At 28.9% G+C, this 16,862-nt stretch overlaps 2 protein-coding genes across 2 annotated transcripts in view; both read left to right on the top strand.

The window, feature by feature from the left end:
* LOC142354324 (uncharacterized) overlaps positions 1–16,862 on the top strand; it is a 498,674-nt gene that overhangs the window by 288,010 nt on the left and 193,802 nt on the right. The window lies entirely within an intron of this gene.
* LOC142354323 (nicotinamidase-like) overlaps positions 1–16,862 on the top strand; it is a 496,312-nt gene that overhangs the window by 288,004 nt on the left and 191,446 nt on the right. The gene's annotated exons all lie outside the window — the stretch shown is intronic.

Below are 16,862 nucleotides of genomic sequence, written 5' to 3'. Positions count from 1 at the left end.
AACAGTAATTATTTTTTAGTCTCTTCCACTCAGAAGCAATACAAACAATCCTGCAAAACAATTTTAAAATCTTTTTGTTCCAATCCCATTTTTGCATAGAACCTACAAAACATGTTCATAAGTGAAGTTTAAATTTCTCTACGTTCATTTTAGGGTTTTGACGCAAATGGCCAGCTCTGTTTGAAAAACTGTGAAGTCACAGAGTGATTATACAAAAGAAAACATTGTAAGTTATCGTCAGCAACAATCACAATTCTTTTTGCTACGTTAAACGAGCTCAAAGTATTTTCGAGAACTGAGATTTGGTTTTAACTGATCATTTATTGTTAAAAAAATTGAATTCTATTTTTATATCCGAGTATACTTTTCACAAGCAACCTTTGTTTTAATTTGTTTTGCTACATTGACTAGGGTGCTTAGGAAAAATGGAAAACTGTTTGACGTAATAATTTGGGTTCCTTTTCTGAGGTAAATTCTGCAATAAAAACAAAAAATTGCGGTTTGGACGAACAAATGAAATGATATGACTGATTTTGGACAAATTTTGGAGCTAATTTAGGAAACCTTTTCAATCAAAATCATCAAAAAACTTCGACACATTTTTGTAGAATTGATTTATTTTTCGAAAAACTTATTTTCGTCAAACTACCTGTTTTCAACAATTCTGATTTATAGTTTGATGCAATTAGAAAATGTTCAATAGAGTTCAAAATGAGCGATACACTACAAATGAGAACAAATTTGTTTTCTGACCATTTGTTTTTTTATTTCAAAAAACATTTTTTCTCCGTTTTTCTCTTACTAACGCAGTAATTTCATTGCATAACCTATCACCCTTTCAAAAATGAAGCTGATAAATGACAATGATTGTGACTTGAAGTGATTTTTCATGCTCTTGAAAACGCACAATTTGTTTTAACTTTTTAAATTAAGTGTTATTCAAAAAATAACAGTAATTATTCAAATGATATCAACATTTTAAATCCAAAATTCAATTGAATTAAAAACATTTTTTGTGGGAAAACTACTTGATGCATCATCGCTTCTATTAAGCTTACATCAGTTTTTTTTAATAGTTTTATATACTAGATATATTAGCTTTCTGAAAAAGTGTTTCTTGTATTTCTTGAAAGAGTATTATTACAGGCGTCTACGATTATTTAACTAAACTGAATTACAACTGAGATGGCTGCGACTTGTAGACCATTTAAAAGTATTAAATATAAATATAGCACACTTTTGCACTCTTTTAAGATACAACTAAAAACCACATTTAAACACCAAAATTCGTAACCAGAAAAAACTTGTAAATTTTGCTATTTTTCAGCTATACCCAAATCAAAACATTAACAAGGCAATACAACTGACAATTTGTGCACTATACTTGAAGCATTTTTTTCGCGGTGTGAGCGGTTCCAACTGGATTTTGCAATTTATTGTCGGGGCTGTACCCTTCCAGATGTTAAATACAATGTCTGGACAGTTCCCTTTGTTGCTCTAGTTCAAATCATTATCCGAAAACGTCAGAAAAAATTACTCAAATTTGAATCATGAGTCCACTATTTCTAAGCACAACTACAAGTTCGAGTTGAAAGCGCGTTATTTTAAATCATAAGAACATAAACGCAATAGTTCAATCCATAAGCCAATTAAATCTTCCCCATAGTTCCGCAGATTTTCGTCTTTTATTTTAAAAAATTTTTCCTTCACTCAGCAGTAGTGGATAAAACAAGGGATTCAACCACCAGTAAAATTTGTCCCTTTCTCCTAACGCTAATCGCGCATGTCGAATCGGGCCAAATTTTACTGTTTGTTGAATCCCTTGTTTCATCCACTACTATATATTAACTCTAAATTCAATAAAAAAATCAATTAAAATCAAAAATAAAAACAAAAAATCAAAAAATCAAAGCAAAATTTAAATTTCACTCTTTAAGAGTGATTCACTCTTATTCGGAGTGATCCCCAGTAGAAAACATCGCTCTTTTTCGCTCTTAAAGAGTGAATCCCTCTTTTTTGATGTTTTTTTTATTTTTTTATACTTTTTATTTCAAATTATCTATACTTTTCAAAAAATTTATATTTTCTTTTATTCTTTCTATATTTATTCCATTATTAATAAAAAATGATACAAAATTATAGTATTTACATGAACAACTATCAGTGAAACTACTTCGCAGATCCTCTGTTTGGTTAATAACTAAAGGACTTACAGCTCTAGGACTTTGCCAACTAGGATTAATTGTTTTATCCGCGAAGCGGTTACACCGATCAGTTATATTTCTACAAAATCCCCTAGTCAATTCTATATCTGGATGTTGTTTCTTTACATGAGCCCGTATCCCATCATATCTCACAACAGAAGTACAATATGGACAATTAACTTTAGCTGAAGTACAACTTCTACATGTATAATAACCCTCATCAAAATTGTTTAGTGGTTTTATATAATTACACTTATTACAACATCTAGTTAATACTTCTGAGCTGGGGTTAAGGTAAGGGTTAGGGATAAGGTTAGGGTTAGGGTTGGGGATAAGGTTAGGGTTAGGGTTGGGGTTAGGATCTGAGTTAGAGTTATAGTCATAGATAGACCCAGAACTAGAGCTAGAACTGGGGTTAGAACCAGAACCAGAACTAGAACTAGGGTTAGAACTAGAGTTAGAATTAGGGTTAGAACTAGAACTAGGGTTAGAACTAAAATTAGAATTAGAATTAGAACTAAGGTTAGAACTAGAATTAGAACTAGAACTAGATTCATTTTTTAAAGAACAACCCCATGGGGAAAAATCATTAGCACAAATACCACTTAATATTATATTACCACACATACATTTATCAGTTTTATCTTTATGAAATGATTCATAATGATATTTTAAAACAGCAATGTTTCCACATTTATAGTTACACTCTAAACATTGTAAAAGCATTTTTAATAGATAAAATTATTAGTGAACGAACTTTGTTCGTGGTTCTCCAACGAACTTTGTTCGTGGTTTACCAAACTGCTCAACGGAGTTGTTTTGCAAATTCGCAGATAATATTAGCTATGCTGTAGAATCGGTGTACAAACTTTGTGGATAATATTTAGTCATGATTTCAATTAAATCTTTAGTATTATCTTTAGATGTGATACACTCTGCTAAATATTTATTTCCTAAAGTATTGAGTGTATTAGTTTTACATCTCTTATCTAAGATCAAATCAAGGTCTAATTCTTTTTTTCTTTAACAAAATTTATAATCTCTTCTCTAAATTCTTCATTATTTATATATAGTTTGTTTAAAAACTTTCCTCCCTTTCTATTCAAAATTCCCATCTCTTCATTGACGAAGTCACAGTTACACCGATCAGGATACGAACTTTGTTCGTGGTTTACCAAACTGCTTCCCTGATCAGTATAACTGCTTCCCCGATCTATATATTCCTCTTGGATCATGGAACCTGCTTCGCAGATCGAGGAATCGGACTTTGTCCGTGTTTCACCTTCCAACTCTTCTCCATATCCAACATTAACTAATGTATTTACTCTACTCAACGTTGTGCTTGCTCCCATTGCTACAATTCCAGCATTTTTTGATATTGAATCAGGGTAAAATGAATTAAATATAAATAAACCTGTGCCTATAATTCCACCAATATTTGATAAAATTTTCATACACTTTCCCTTAATCATTTCTTTAGTTAGAACATCATTCTGAATTTTAATATTATTTAAAGTAAGAAGTTTATTACAATAAAACTGATAATTATCATGATTAATAACATTTCTATCTGTTGCATTAATCATTAGTGGTTTGATATATGCTATAAGTTTATTTATATCTTCTCTTTCTAAATCATCTTTTAAACTAAGTGCTTTTAAATCAAGGAAACCAACTGTTGAATGATATATCATTGTTTTATTACTACTAATAAAAATAAAAGTATTTTCCTTTTTATTATATTTAATTAACCATAACGAAGTTCATCTGACATTCCATCTGTACAATTATAATAGTTACTATTTAATTCACTAATTATTTTATTGAAGTCATGTTCACATTTATATATCTCATTAAAGTTTTTAAAAGGTCAGGTCCATTATAAGTTGTTAAATAAATAGTATCACAACTCATTCTTGCTGTATTAATTATTTGAGCTGGTTTATGACACATTACAATCATTTGAATATTATAATGTCTACCTTCAGTAAAATAATAACCTATATCCTTATTTAACCTATCACCCATATCATCAAGTACTATTACACAATTTTGAAATTTATGCATATTATTTTTTGTGATCATATTTATATCGCAATTATTAAACCCAGTACAAAACTTATTAGACACAGGATCTATCCAGTCTCTGTCATCTTTACAAACTATAACTATGGACCTTTGGTCTTGATCTTGAACTTGATCGGTGTAGCCGCTTCCCGGATCTTGATCTTGAACTCGATGTTGAACTTGATCTTGAACTTGATCTTGATCTTGAACATGATGTTGAACTTGATCTTGAACTTGATCATGGTCTCAGTATAACTTTAAGTATTGTCTAATAAAATATGTTTTACCCGTTCCAGTTCCACCATAAATAATAGTATGTAGTGGTGACTTTTCATATTCAAATCTAACTAGACTCCTATTCATAAATCCACCAAAGCTTTCTTCTAGTTTTGTATATTTACTTGGTCTTGAATCATATATTATATAAAAAATTCCAATTATAATAATAAAAATAAAAACTGCACTACCTGTTTCCATTTTTATATAATAAATATAGATTTGATTTAGATTTAGACTTAGACTTATAATTAGACTTAGATTTAATTAATTTATTATATAGAAATGCTCATCCTAACTTTTGAGGAATTCAATAATAAATTTAATATTGATAATAATGCTATGAGTGATATCAGAATAAAAGATATAGGTAAAGATATAAGTCTAACACCAATTGAGATTGTAATGAGAGATGATGAACCAGAAATGGTAAGTGAACCTAACTCTAACATTATTGTAAATCTACATCCAACTGAAGGTACACATTGGGTTTTAGTTATAAGAAGAGAAGGTGGTCCAACAAATTACTTTGATAGTTTTGGTGTAGAAACTCCACCTTTATCTTTAGAAGAATATGTTGATCTAGGCTCTAATGAGAGAATACAACAATTTGATGAATCTTATTGTGGGGCTTATTGTTTATATGTGATCTATCTTATTGATAGAGGATTTAGAATTAAAAGTGCTTTGAATATTCTAGTTAATCAATGTAAATATCCAGGAATATATAATGAGTGTTTTTGTTTGAATTGTAGTAGAGGTGATGTTAACGATAATGTTAATGTTAATGATAATGTTAATGTTAATGATAATGATAATGTTAATGTTAGTGATAATGATAATGATAATGATAGTGATATTATCATTGATAAAGATCTACGAAGTAGCTTTGCTAATAATGATAATGATAATGATAATGTTAATGATAATGTTAATGATAATGTTAATGATAATGATAATAATAATTTTATATATCTATTTGATGAAAAATATCAAAGGAGTAAATCTAATAGGAAAATTAGCCGTGAAGCGGTTCAACAGAGTTGTTTTGCAAATTCACCGATATCTGTAAACATAAATGATGATCTATATTCATGGTTAAAAGATGATGATATAATTACTGAAGCCGCATTCCCAGATAACTTTAGATGTATAATATCTGGTCCTAGTGAATGTAGTAAGACATTCTTATTGCAAAAACTAATTCTAGCTAGTATATACTTTGATAAGCTATACATCATTGGACCTACTGGTGATCAGTACTATGGTATAGAAAGAATAAACCCAAAAGCAGATGTTGAATTTATTAAAGATATAAAAGATTTACCATCTCCTGATAAACTACACAAAGACTACCCAAAGACTACCCAAAGAAACTAATGATATTTGATGATGTTAGAGCCAAAGAACCAGTTAGTAATGAATACTTTTGTAGAGTCAGACATAATAACTGTAATATGATATATATTAATCAAAACCTGTTCTCTCTGGATAGGCAGAGTGTTAGAGAAAACTAATCTATTTATTTTATTTGAACAGAGAGGTAAAATCCTCATATCTATATATCAAGATTTCTTTAATAATGTTGAACTTAGTTATAATGATTTTGCTAATATATGTAATAAGGTATGGAAAGAGCCTTATAATTATATTGTCATTGATATAACTAAAAAAAAATATTAATGGTAAACTAAGAATTAATTGGGATCGGAGAGTTTTGTAGTTTAGTTTAAGTGTAAGTCTAAGTCTAAGTACAAGTATCAGGGAACCTGCTTCGTAGATAAGTGTAAGTACAAGTATCGGGGGAACCTGCTTCGCAGATAAGTGTATGTGTAAATCAGATCAACGAAGTTGTTAACACAGATGTAAAGTAAAACTTAATACATCACCATTAAAGTCTATAGGTCTCCCATGCTCATCTTTAATATGAAACTCAATATATTCTATTCTATCTTTAGTTACATTTTGATACAAGATATTAGTTGCTATAATATTTATCAAGTAACTTGGTGGTTCAGTTAGATTAAAAGTATATAGTATTTCTGTATCCTTACCATTTTCTTTAGCTCCAGATATCACATTACAATGAATGTTAATAGTACTAAAACCCATAATATCAATAATTTTCTGAGATTTATATCTACCTTTTTTATAAATTTTTTTTCTAAATCCTAGTAATGAGGCTAGTGAGTTTTCTATATCAAAGCTGAGTGCTCCTTGTTTTATTTCCATTAAACATTTCATCGTATTCTTATCAGGTTCTATTATAACATTACCATCAGTTTCTTCTTTTATTAATTCTGCTATGTCAGTTAACTCATATGCTCCCGGTGTAATAGTTGAATATAGCAACGGGATTCCTTTATAATTATAATTAAGTATAGATGTAATGTTTGGGCTTGAGGTAGAGATAGGGTTAAGGTTAGGGTCAGAGCTAAGAGCCCGTGGTAAAGCTTCATCATCTTCTATAACAGTACTAGCATATAAGAATTGATTATTTCTCCTATTCACATTAAACACCGAATTATAAACAGATAATATAATTAAACCTAATTTTGTTGTATTAAGTATAGGTTCACTAAAGTTAAACTTTTCTGTTGGTTTTATCATTCTTAAGTTAAGTGTATACTCTTCTTTAGTTTTAATTAAACCTTCGTGTATATTTTGCAGTTCATATAAAATCAAGTTGTCTGTCATTTTTTATCTAATAAAAATGGATTTTAATTTGGATACAATTTATGGTTATAATAATGATATACATAAAAGTAAGATTATAAAATATAGACCTAATAATCTAGCAACAATGAATACAGTTAATACCAATATTAATATCATACTCAATAGAGAAGAGAATCACTTAAATATACATGATTCATATCTAGAGATAGAGTTTGTTGTATCAGATGATGCTGGTGGTGTATTTGCTAATGATGCTAATATCAGATTAGTTAATTATGGTATGATGGCATTGTTTAGTTCAATTAAGCTTGAAACTAGTGGTGGTAGGACTATTGAATATATAGATCATTGTCATCCTAATCTATTGATGTATAAGTTATTAACTAGTACTGGTGATGAGAATGAGAGTGGTTTTGTTAAAAATTAAGGCAATAGAGATAGTCAACTTAAAGGTGACCATATTGCTGCACAACGAGGTCATATGTATATGATGATTAAGATGAGTGATCTATTTGGTTTCGTAAATGATTTAGAAAAGATTACATATGGTTTAGGATTTAAACTAATATTAAAAAGGAATAATAATGATAGAGCTCTATATAGAGTTAATGCTAATCCTGGTGCAGTTGCCAATGATGGTAATATAGAAATTAGAGATATATCATGGTTTTTACCTAGTATTGATCCTAGTAATGATAATAGAATTATTGTGCAGAAAGGATTAAATAAAAAGAATAATGTAGACTTTAGTTATTATGAAAGAAAGACATTTTATAAGAATGTACCCAATGCTACTAACTTCTTGTTTGATCTTGGTATGGAAAGTGGTATGGAAAGACCGCAATATAACGTAGTTGGTTTTGAAAATAATAATGTTAATGAACAAACTCATGATGCAAGTACATTTGATGTAATGAATGTTACTGAATGTTATTGTAAGATTGGTAGTGAGTTTTATCCCGAGGATAGAATGAACATTAATTATGGTACCAATAATAATAATGAGGCTTTTAAAGAGATTGTTAGCTTTAATAAAAATTATAATGGGCTACCACATAATATAAAACCATATATAAATGATAGAACATTCAAGAGTAGTTATAGAATATATGTATTTGATACTAGATATCAAAGGGATCATATAGGTCCACAACCACTACAACTTAATTTTAAATTTAGTGCTGCAGTTGCTGATGTAATATGTCATGCATTAGTATTAACTAGAAAGGTTATTAGTGTTAATAGTGATGGTAATAAGATGGTTGATATAATCTCGTAGAGATTAATGACCGAAGGTCTATTATATCATAGTTATAATTTAAGTCAAAGATATAACTCTAGCGATAATTATAATTTTAGATATAAATCTAGCGATAATTTATAATTATAGTATAATATAGTTATTGTTATAATTATATACTTTTACTTATACATAACCATATACTTATACTTATACTTATAGCTAGTCAGCTCTAATTGTTACTCTTGTTAATACCCAACTATTTATTATTAGTATTAACAAAACCTTTAGCATAAATAATATCTAATTTCTTTTTATTCTCTAGAGCTAAGCCTCCAGCTTCAAGCTTAATCTTAGGCTTAGGTCTAACCTTGGGCTTAGGCTCAGTCTTCGAGCTTCGCTCGCGGGTGGAACCCGTGGGTTTAGGCTGAATAATAACAAAGGGATTATACTTTTTGACTTCCATTATTTTTTATATATAGAAATGACTCTTTTAAATAAGTTCAAAACTAATTCATATTGTGTTGGAGGTAGACATTATAGTGGTACTGTTAATATAAGAGGAGCTATTACTTCAAAAGGAACTAAGATGTTAAAAGGTAATTGTGTTTTATGTAGATGGAATAAATCAATGACAGTATCTGATGCAACAATAGAAGCAGAAGGACTTAAAGATTTCTTTAAAAGTGTTGGTAGGGCTACAGTTAACTTTGGAAAGAAAGTAGCTAATAATCCAGTAAGAGCATTAGAAATAGCAAGTAAAATAGGAAGTGCAGCTGCATCTAGAAACCCTAAAGCAGCTCTAGCGGCCACACCTGATTTTATTAAATTTGCAACTACTGGTGAAGGTATAAAGTTAGTACAAAAAGGTAGAGGGTTACTTAGGTACAAAGAAAAGATAATTATTTGATTATGATTATGATTATGTTTATATTTATGTTTATGACTATGTTTATGATTATGATTATGATTATATCCATGATTATATCCATGATTATATTATGTTTATGATTATGATTATAGCTATGATTATGATTATATATTTATCGATAAATATCAATACTAATATTATTATTACTAAAACCATTGTTATTACTAAGCACTAATATCTTTAATCTAAAAAAATACTCAGCTTGTTTTTCTTCTTCTTATAATCCTCATATAACTTGACAAATTCATTATACTCATCATTATCTATTTTATTAGCATTCATTGATTTAGTATATAGTTTAATAAACTTATCACTAAACTGTTTAATTAAAATATACATTTGTGAATACTTTATAATTTTATTTCTAATTTTAGTATTAACTGTTTTTGATAATGAACCACAAACAGTTGCTGTAGCAAAAGCTGTTGGTATAGAATAAGCTAATCCTATACCTGTTAATGAAACTGATGTTGTTGTTGCAGTTGTTGCTATTGATGATAATACTATTTCTGTTATCTCAGCTATGTTAATATAATTCTTATATCTACCTAACTTCTTATTAAAGTTATTAGTTTCAGTTTCATAATAATTTCTAATATCTTTTATAATATAATATTGTTGTTAAATTTATTATTAGCTTGAATCTTTTCGTTTATCAATCTTTCTGATACTGATGACAAATCTGGATATAGTAATCTCTCACTCGGTGCTGTTGGATTGGTCATTGCTTTGCTTATTTTTATTAGTAAAAACTCTTTCTATTTCTTTCATTATATCTTCTTGATTAAAACTATAATGCATCTCAAGTCTGTCTTTCTCTTTATTATCAAGTAACTTACTTTGTAAAAGTATAGCAATTATATATTGTACTATAACACCTCTAAGAGATTTATTGTATTCTTTCATTTCTCTCAGACCGTTAGTAAACATTTCATCTAAGTGTATGTTAGTTATATTCTGATTAAACTTATTATTATCAAATTCTTGCTTTAATTGATTATATTTAGAGATTAACTAGAGAGCAGCTTTATTACAAAACTTAACAGTATTTCTGACTTCATTTGTTGATTCAATAAACTCATTAATTAGTTCTTCATTAACTTGTGTTTCATTTAGTTGTAATGTTTTAGTTGTAACTTTATCAAAGTCACCCTTTCTTAGTTCAGTTATGTTTCTACTTAAAAAGTCTATTTTATTAGAAGAGGATAATAAGTTATTGTCACAATACTCTTTATTAACATCTTTTTCATCTATCGGAGGATGTTCATTTGTAATTTTATAGGTATCCTTCATATCAATATTATCATTACCTTCTAGGAATAACCCACGAGCCTTACTTAGTGTTAAGTTGTTTGTTGATGTTGATGTTCATTTATGTTTAGCTTGATTGAATCTATTTCTTGTCATCTTTGTATTTGTTTACATATAATTAGAATAATAATTAGTCTTGTAGTTAGACTTATAATTAGTCTTACAATTAGACTTAGACTTAGAATTATAATTAGACTTAGGACAGTAGGTCTATATTTATTGATTCTAAAACTTTATTATTAGATTCAAAGTCAAACTCGGATTTTAATAGTTCATGTTCATAGTATTTGCCTTTTATTATCTCTCCATTAATATCTTCTGTTTTATATGTTGGTGTATGTGTTTTTAGAACTTCATTCACTTTAAACAATTCTCTATTCCAATTAGAATTGTAACCTTTAGATAAGATATTACGTTTATCTACATTTCTAACATAATCACCAACTTTAAATTTTGGTGTTGCTTTGGTAGAATTAACATAGTATTTAACTTTATCAGGATTATTAGAAGCATCAACTGGTGTCATATTAATTGTTGAGTGAATGTTATTGTTATATGTTACAACAGCATCATTTAATATATTTACCCAATTACCATCTCCATTGATGAACATTGGTTTTTTTATTATGTGAAATAATGTTCTATTAAATCTCTACACAGTCTTTAAATCACTATAAGTAGAATATAGCTCTATCCCTGAAGCGGCTTTGCCGGTTCCATATTCTTTAAGTAAAGATTTAAATGTTTTATTGTAAAACTCACTACCTCTATCTAGCCATAACTTTTCTGGTTTTCTAGGTTCAGAGCCACCTTGTGGATATTCACTTAATACTATCTTAAAAAATTAGTTATAGATAAACCAGATTTATTCTTTAAAGGAATAGCCCATGCATATTTTGTGAATATATCTATAACTGTTAATATAAACTTATAATTATTGTTGTATTTACTTAGAGATGACTTGTCAATTAAATCAGCTGACCATGTTTCATCTTTATATAATGGTATTATTCTTTGTCTTCTAAACTTTGTTAGTCGAGGACTGAATACTTCTTTAGCTAGTTGTTGTTGTTGTTTTTCTATCGTTTTATTTATGGACATAGTCATCTGCGAACGAGCTCTGCTCGTGGCTAGCCAAGCAGGTTCCCTGATAACTTCGATCATTTACCATAGTTAAAAACAAAATTATCTAGTTGGTCTTGATTAATAATATTCATAGATAATAGTTGCTTAGATATATCTAGCATTTCATCATATAATCCATCATGACCAGCTTTTGTTTCTAGTATTAAAAATTCTAGTCTTTCTACTAAATTATTTGGATCTGCAAAGCAGGTTCCCTGATCCACGTAGTGGTGGCAACTTTGTTGATCTGGGTTGCTAATTAATCCCCTGCCAAATATATCATCTCTTACCTCCATTATACGTTTTATTGTTCTATATCTAGCGCTTTTCTTATCCCCTTTTCCTAAATCATATCTAACATCCTTTAAAAACCTTTAAATTTTGTTTTCATCTTCCTCAACCTTATCATCATATGTTACATTGGTTTTAGTAAGAAAATCAGTAAATCCTTCTGAAAACTCATATACATTATCCTTACCTAAAAATGCGCCCTGCTCTAGAGTTATATCAACACCATTCATTTTATATCTCCTACTAGGTAAATCTACGAGTTCTAATTTTAAATGAGGATAAGTTTGAGCCCCCATGTCATGAAGAAGTTTGGCTGTTTTTGTATCAGCATAAACTGGTGCTATACCTTGAGTTTGCTTTATGGTCCCGTTTAACGTTTCACCAATCTGCGAAGCAGTTTCACGCATCTGCGAAGCAGTTTCATTAAACTGGGAACCAGCTTGCTCGATCTTCTTAGTTTGTTTATCTAACTCTTGATTTTGCCAATCTATTGCTCTTAATGTTTGTTCACTTAATGCTAGATTCTGTTCAATGTTTGCGTTTAAAGTTTTGGTTAGAGGATCAAATAACTCTTCAATTTCACCATAATATTCTTGTTGTATTAATTTATCTTCTAATCTATTTCTTCTGTTTTTCTAGATTGTTTAATTCTATAAGTTTATCTAGTTTAGTCATTTTATATGTAATGAAAAATTATAATAAGAGTAAAAAATGGATAATGAAAACAGCTTCTCTCTTAATCTAAAAAGATGTTTAGCTTGTAGAAGACGTTGTAATACTATAGATGAGTTTATTGATCATATTAAGGAACCAAATCATGATAATTTAATAATTTCAACTTCTTCTAAATATGTAGATGGGGCTAAGAAGATAATAAAATTTCTAGAATATAATAAAAATATAATAGCTGGAGCTACACTATATAAGAATACAATCATGGGAGACATTATGGAAAAATATATGGCTCAGATAAGGATTTATAATATACTAACTACCAACCATATGGATGTAATGAATGAATTAGGTCTATAATTATTTGTTATAAAAATTAACAAAGCTCGTTATATAATATAATAGCAACTTCAATTAACTTTCTATCATCATTAATGGTTAGTTCTAGAATATTATTAACCAGTAGGTCTTTGTCTCAATCTAATGATGCTTGGTGGATCATTTTTATTAAATCTCTTTTGAACAGATATAGATTTGCATCATGAGGATAGCTTTTAATATTATTTACATAAAATCGTTTATCATCAAATATGTTTAAACTAATCTTACTTGTTTTTGTTGTTGTCATAATATCGCCAACTTTTTGTATTCTGCATTCATCTACTGTTCTCTTTGTATTATTCATTAATGCATCAAAATAATCTATGTGCCTAGCATTATTATGCTTCTTTATTCCTTTTTCTTTAGTGTTTTTAAGATAATTTTTGAAGCTATATGTTTTGGGGGACAATGCTATAAATTCCTCAATAATCCTACTTCCCAGCTCGTGCTTAAACTTGCCGGGGACTTTATTATTAGTTTTTATAGGTATGTCTAGATTACTTAAGTCCATATGCTCATCACTAACTTTACCTTCACTATAACTTAATACAAAACTGTCCGTATCCATATAGTGAAGTGTTAGATCTTTGAGGGATGGTTGTAGAATATTAAAAAATACACCATACATGTGTAATTTACTTAATTCTAAGATAGTAACACCTACATATACTGGAGAATCATATTCTATTTTTTTCTTTATATATTCTATTTGGCTATAATCTCTATATCTAGTTATATTCTTAAATGTTGGTTTTCTTACACCTTTCATTATCTTTTCTTCATCATGCAAGAACTTGCTTTGAAAGAAGTGTAGAGGATTCATGCACATTCTTCCATATAATGAGTTATTCGTTAATTTCCTTACATCCTTTTCTGCTTCAGTTTTAGCTGTTGCTCTTTTATTTGTATTGTTTTGTATATAATCGCTACATATATAATCTTGTTTAAATTTAATTACTCTATGTATTTTTGTTACTTTTACTCCCATCTTAACATAGAACTTTAACATCCTATAATGAACCATATATTCTGTTTTGTTGTTTTGGTCTAAGATTAATTTCTAGGATCGGTGAAGCAGTTTCCCTGATCGGTGAAGCCGCTTCTCGGATCTTGCTTTGACTCCATCTCTTTCTTGATCAGTGAAACTGCTTCGCAGATATCCCAATTCATTATCATTTATCTTTCTTTTATTAGGCATTAGTGCTAACTGTTCTGTTCTCTCTTTACATTCATTAGTATAATCAATATCACAAACTATATAGTAACCATGATCACTATCATCTGGAGTATTCAATAATACAACTAGAGTAGTAGTAATAATAAACTCAAAATCCTTATAAGGTAAATTTTGCATCATTGCATAACCATATAGGTTGTTTGCGTCTATGTACCATATATTTCTATTAATAACTTTATCATTAGTATTAGTATTAGTACTAGTATTAGTATTATCATTAATATTAGCATTAGTATTAGTATTACTAATATTTATATATCTATCTCCCATTATTCCACATATACCACCTCTCTTTGCTCCAACAAAATCATCTAGCATTTGTTTATCTTGTAATGTATCTATTGTTACACCGCTTGACATTAACCAACAATCAAAACTATAACCTGGGAGACTTACATAGTGTAGGGGATTGAGCTTGAATTCTTTCATACTTAGTTTAACATATTCATTCATGCAATAGTCTAATATTTCGACATCATTCTGTAAATACTCTATAGTTAGATCTTTACCAGTTTTATGACTGTTTTCATTATTAAAGATATCGACTTCTTCTTGTGTTGGTAATTTATTATGTAGTGAGGATTTGAAGTCTTCTATTTTTAGATTACCTATAGCTTCTTGGTAGGTAGCTTTGATACTATACGACTCTAACCCAAAGTATTCATATGGATATAATGTTTTAGTTTTACATCCGTATATCTTTGCCATTTGATCTAGAGGCATAGCTAAGAAGTTATAACTGTCTAAGAGTTTGAGACAACCAATGCTAAACATCTTAGATTTACCAGCAGCTAGTGGTATGTTATCTGCTTTTCTTTTAACATTATTCTGTTTAAAGAGTTCACTGTATAGTAGGTTGAAATCATAGCCAGAGCCATTATGGAATATTACAGGAATGAAGTTTTGTTGTTTGTATCTTAGATTATATATTTTACATGCTGGTCCTCTATATTTAACAGTTTTATGACAATGACCTCTTACTTTATTAATACATGTTTTACTGCAGATATGACAAGTGTTATTAGTTTCATGATATAATTTATCTTCTTCTGTGAATATCATCTTTTCATTATGTTTGAAATTATTCTCAGTTTCTATTTCTAACAGATCTCTAGCAAATCTTTTGATGCAGCCTAGACCGAAGTAGTGTTTGAAGTTACTTTGCCAGGTGTAACCCACAGCTATTGGAATATGTTCAGCTATTACATATTTACAATCATTAGTTGTAACTTCAATAATGCAACATTCCATATCGGCAGTTATAATATTTTTTTATATTCTGACGTTTGTGTTCATTTACAAAAGTAATATGTTTTTTCTTAGGACAAACAATCTCTGGTTTGAATGAGGTGCTGCATTCGTGTTTATCATATTTAATTTGTGAGTTAAACCAATAGGTACACCTATCGCAATAATAATATTTTTTGTTATTTTTATTTGGGCGAACTAACAGGGTTTCTATGTTTTTAATTAGAGCACAGTGTTCTATTTGACCATTACTCCAAACTAGTATTCTTACATCTTTTCTATCTTTGTTAAAATCATCCACTTGTTTAAACAATTCTATTTTACCATTACCACAAGGTGTGTATACCCAAATATTAATATTATACAATTTCTGTATTCTTATTATATAAGCAAAATCATCTTCATGTTGTTGTCTTGGTTCAATTAGCTTATCTACCTATTTATTTTCTCGAGTTGCATGGTGTGGGGCGGGATGTAGCCAAGCAGTTATAGTTAGTTGTAAGCAATTGTATCTATAACTACGTATATTTAATATTGATTTAGAGTTTTTGAGATCAGGAGGTAAATCTATATAACTACCAATAGATGCTTTAGTTGGTTCAGTGTTTAACTGAACACTTCTTATTCCAAGAAACTCAAAATCATAACCATAACCTTCATATATTTCCTTTTGGAAATCTGGCCACCGATTGAAGTCACCATATTCATATATTGCATTATTATTAATATAATCAGTATTGAAGAATATTTTAGTTGTTTTAACTTCTTCTTTGGTTCTCTTCTTATAATCAAATTCAGCCGTGATCTTATATTTAAAACTCTTTACTTTACGAAACTGGTAACAGTTTTTAATTTCTTCTAAAGAGTAATTAGTTGCTTCATCTATATCTTCAATGTAATTCCCACCTTTATCAGTAATGTAAAATTCTCTCATGTTCTGACTTGAGTTTATATCGAAGTCTTCTGTATTTTCTAGATACATGCGATTGTGACTAAATGAATGAGTAGTTAGAGCTACTTTACTTCTAAATTCTTCATGACATTCTTTACATTCATACTTAATTCTGGTGTAGATATCCTCTTCAGTTTTAGTTTTAGGTTTGGTGGCTGGTTTAGTTTTAATAATAAAATCATCTTCATCCAAATTATACACCCTCTCCAAGATTTCCTCTTCTTCAGACTCAAACATTTTCTCCAATA

Source organism: Convolutriloba macropyga, chromosome 15 (genome assembly GCF_964194025.1).
Source record: "Convolutriloba macropyga chromosome 15, txConMacr16.3, whole genome shotgun sequence".
NCBI classification, from domain to species: Eukaryota; Metazoa; Xenacoelomorpha; order Acoela; family Convolutidae; genus Convolutriloba; species Convolutriloba macropyga.
The sequence above is the reverse complement of the archived record's forward strand: the minus strand, read 5'-3'. Positions and strand labels throughout refer to the sequence as shown.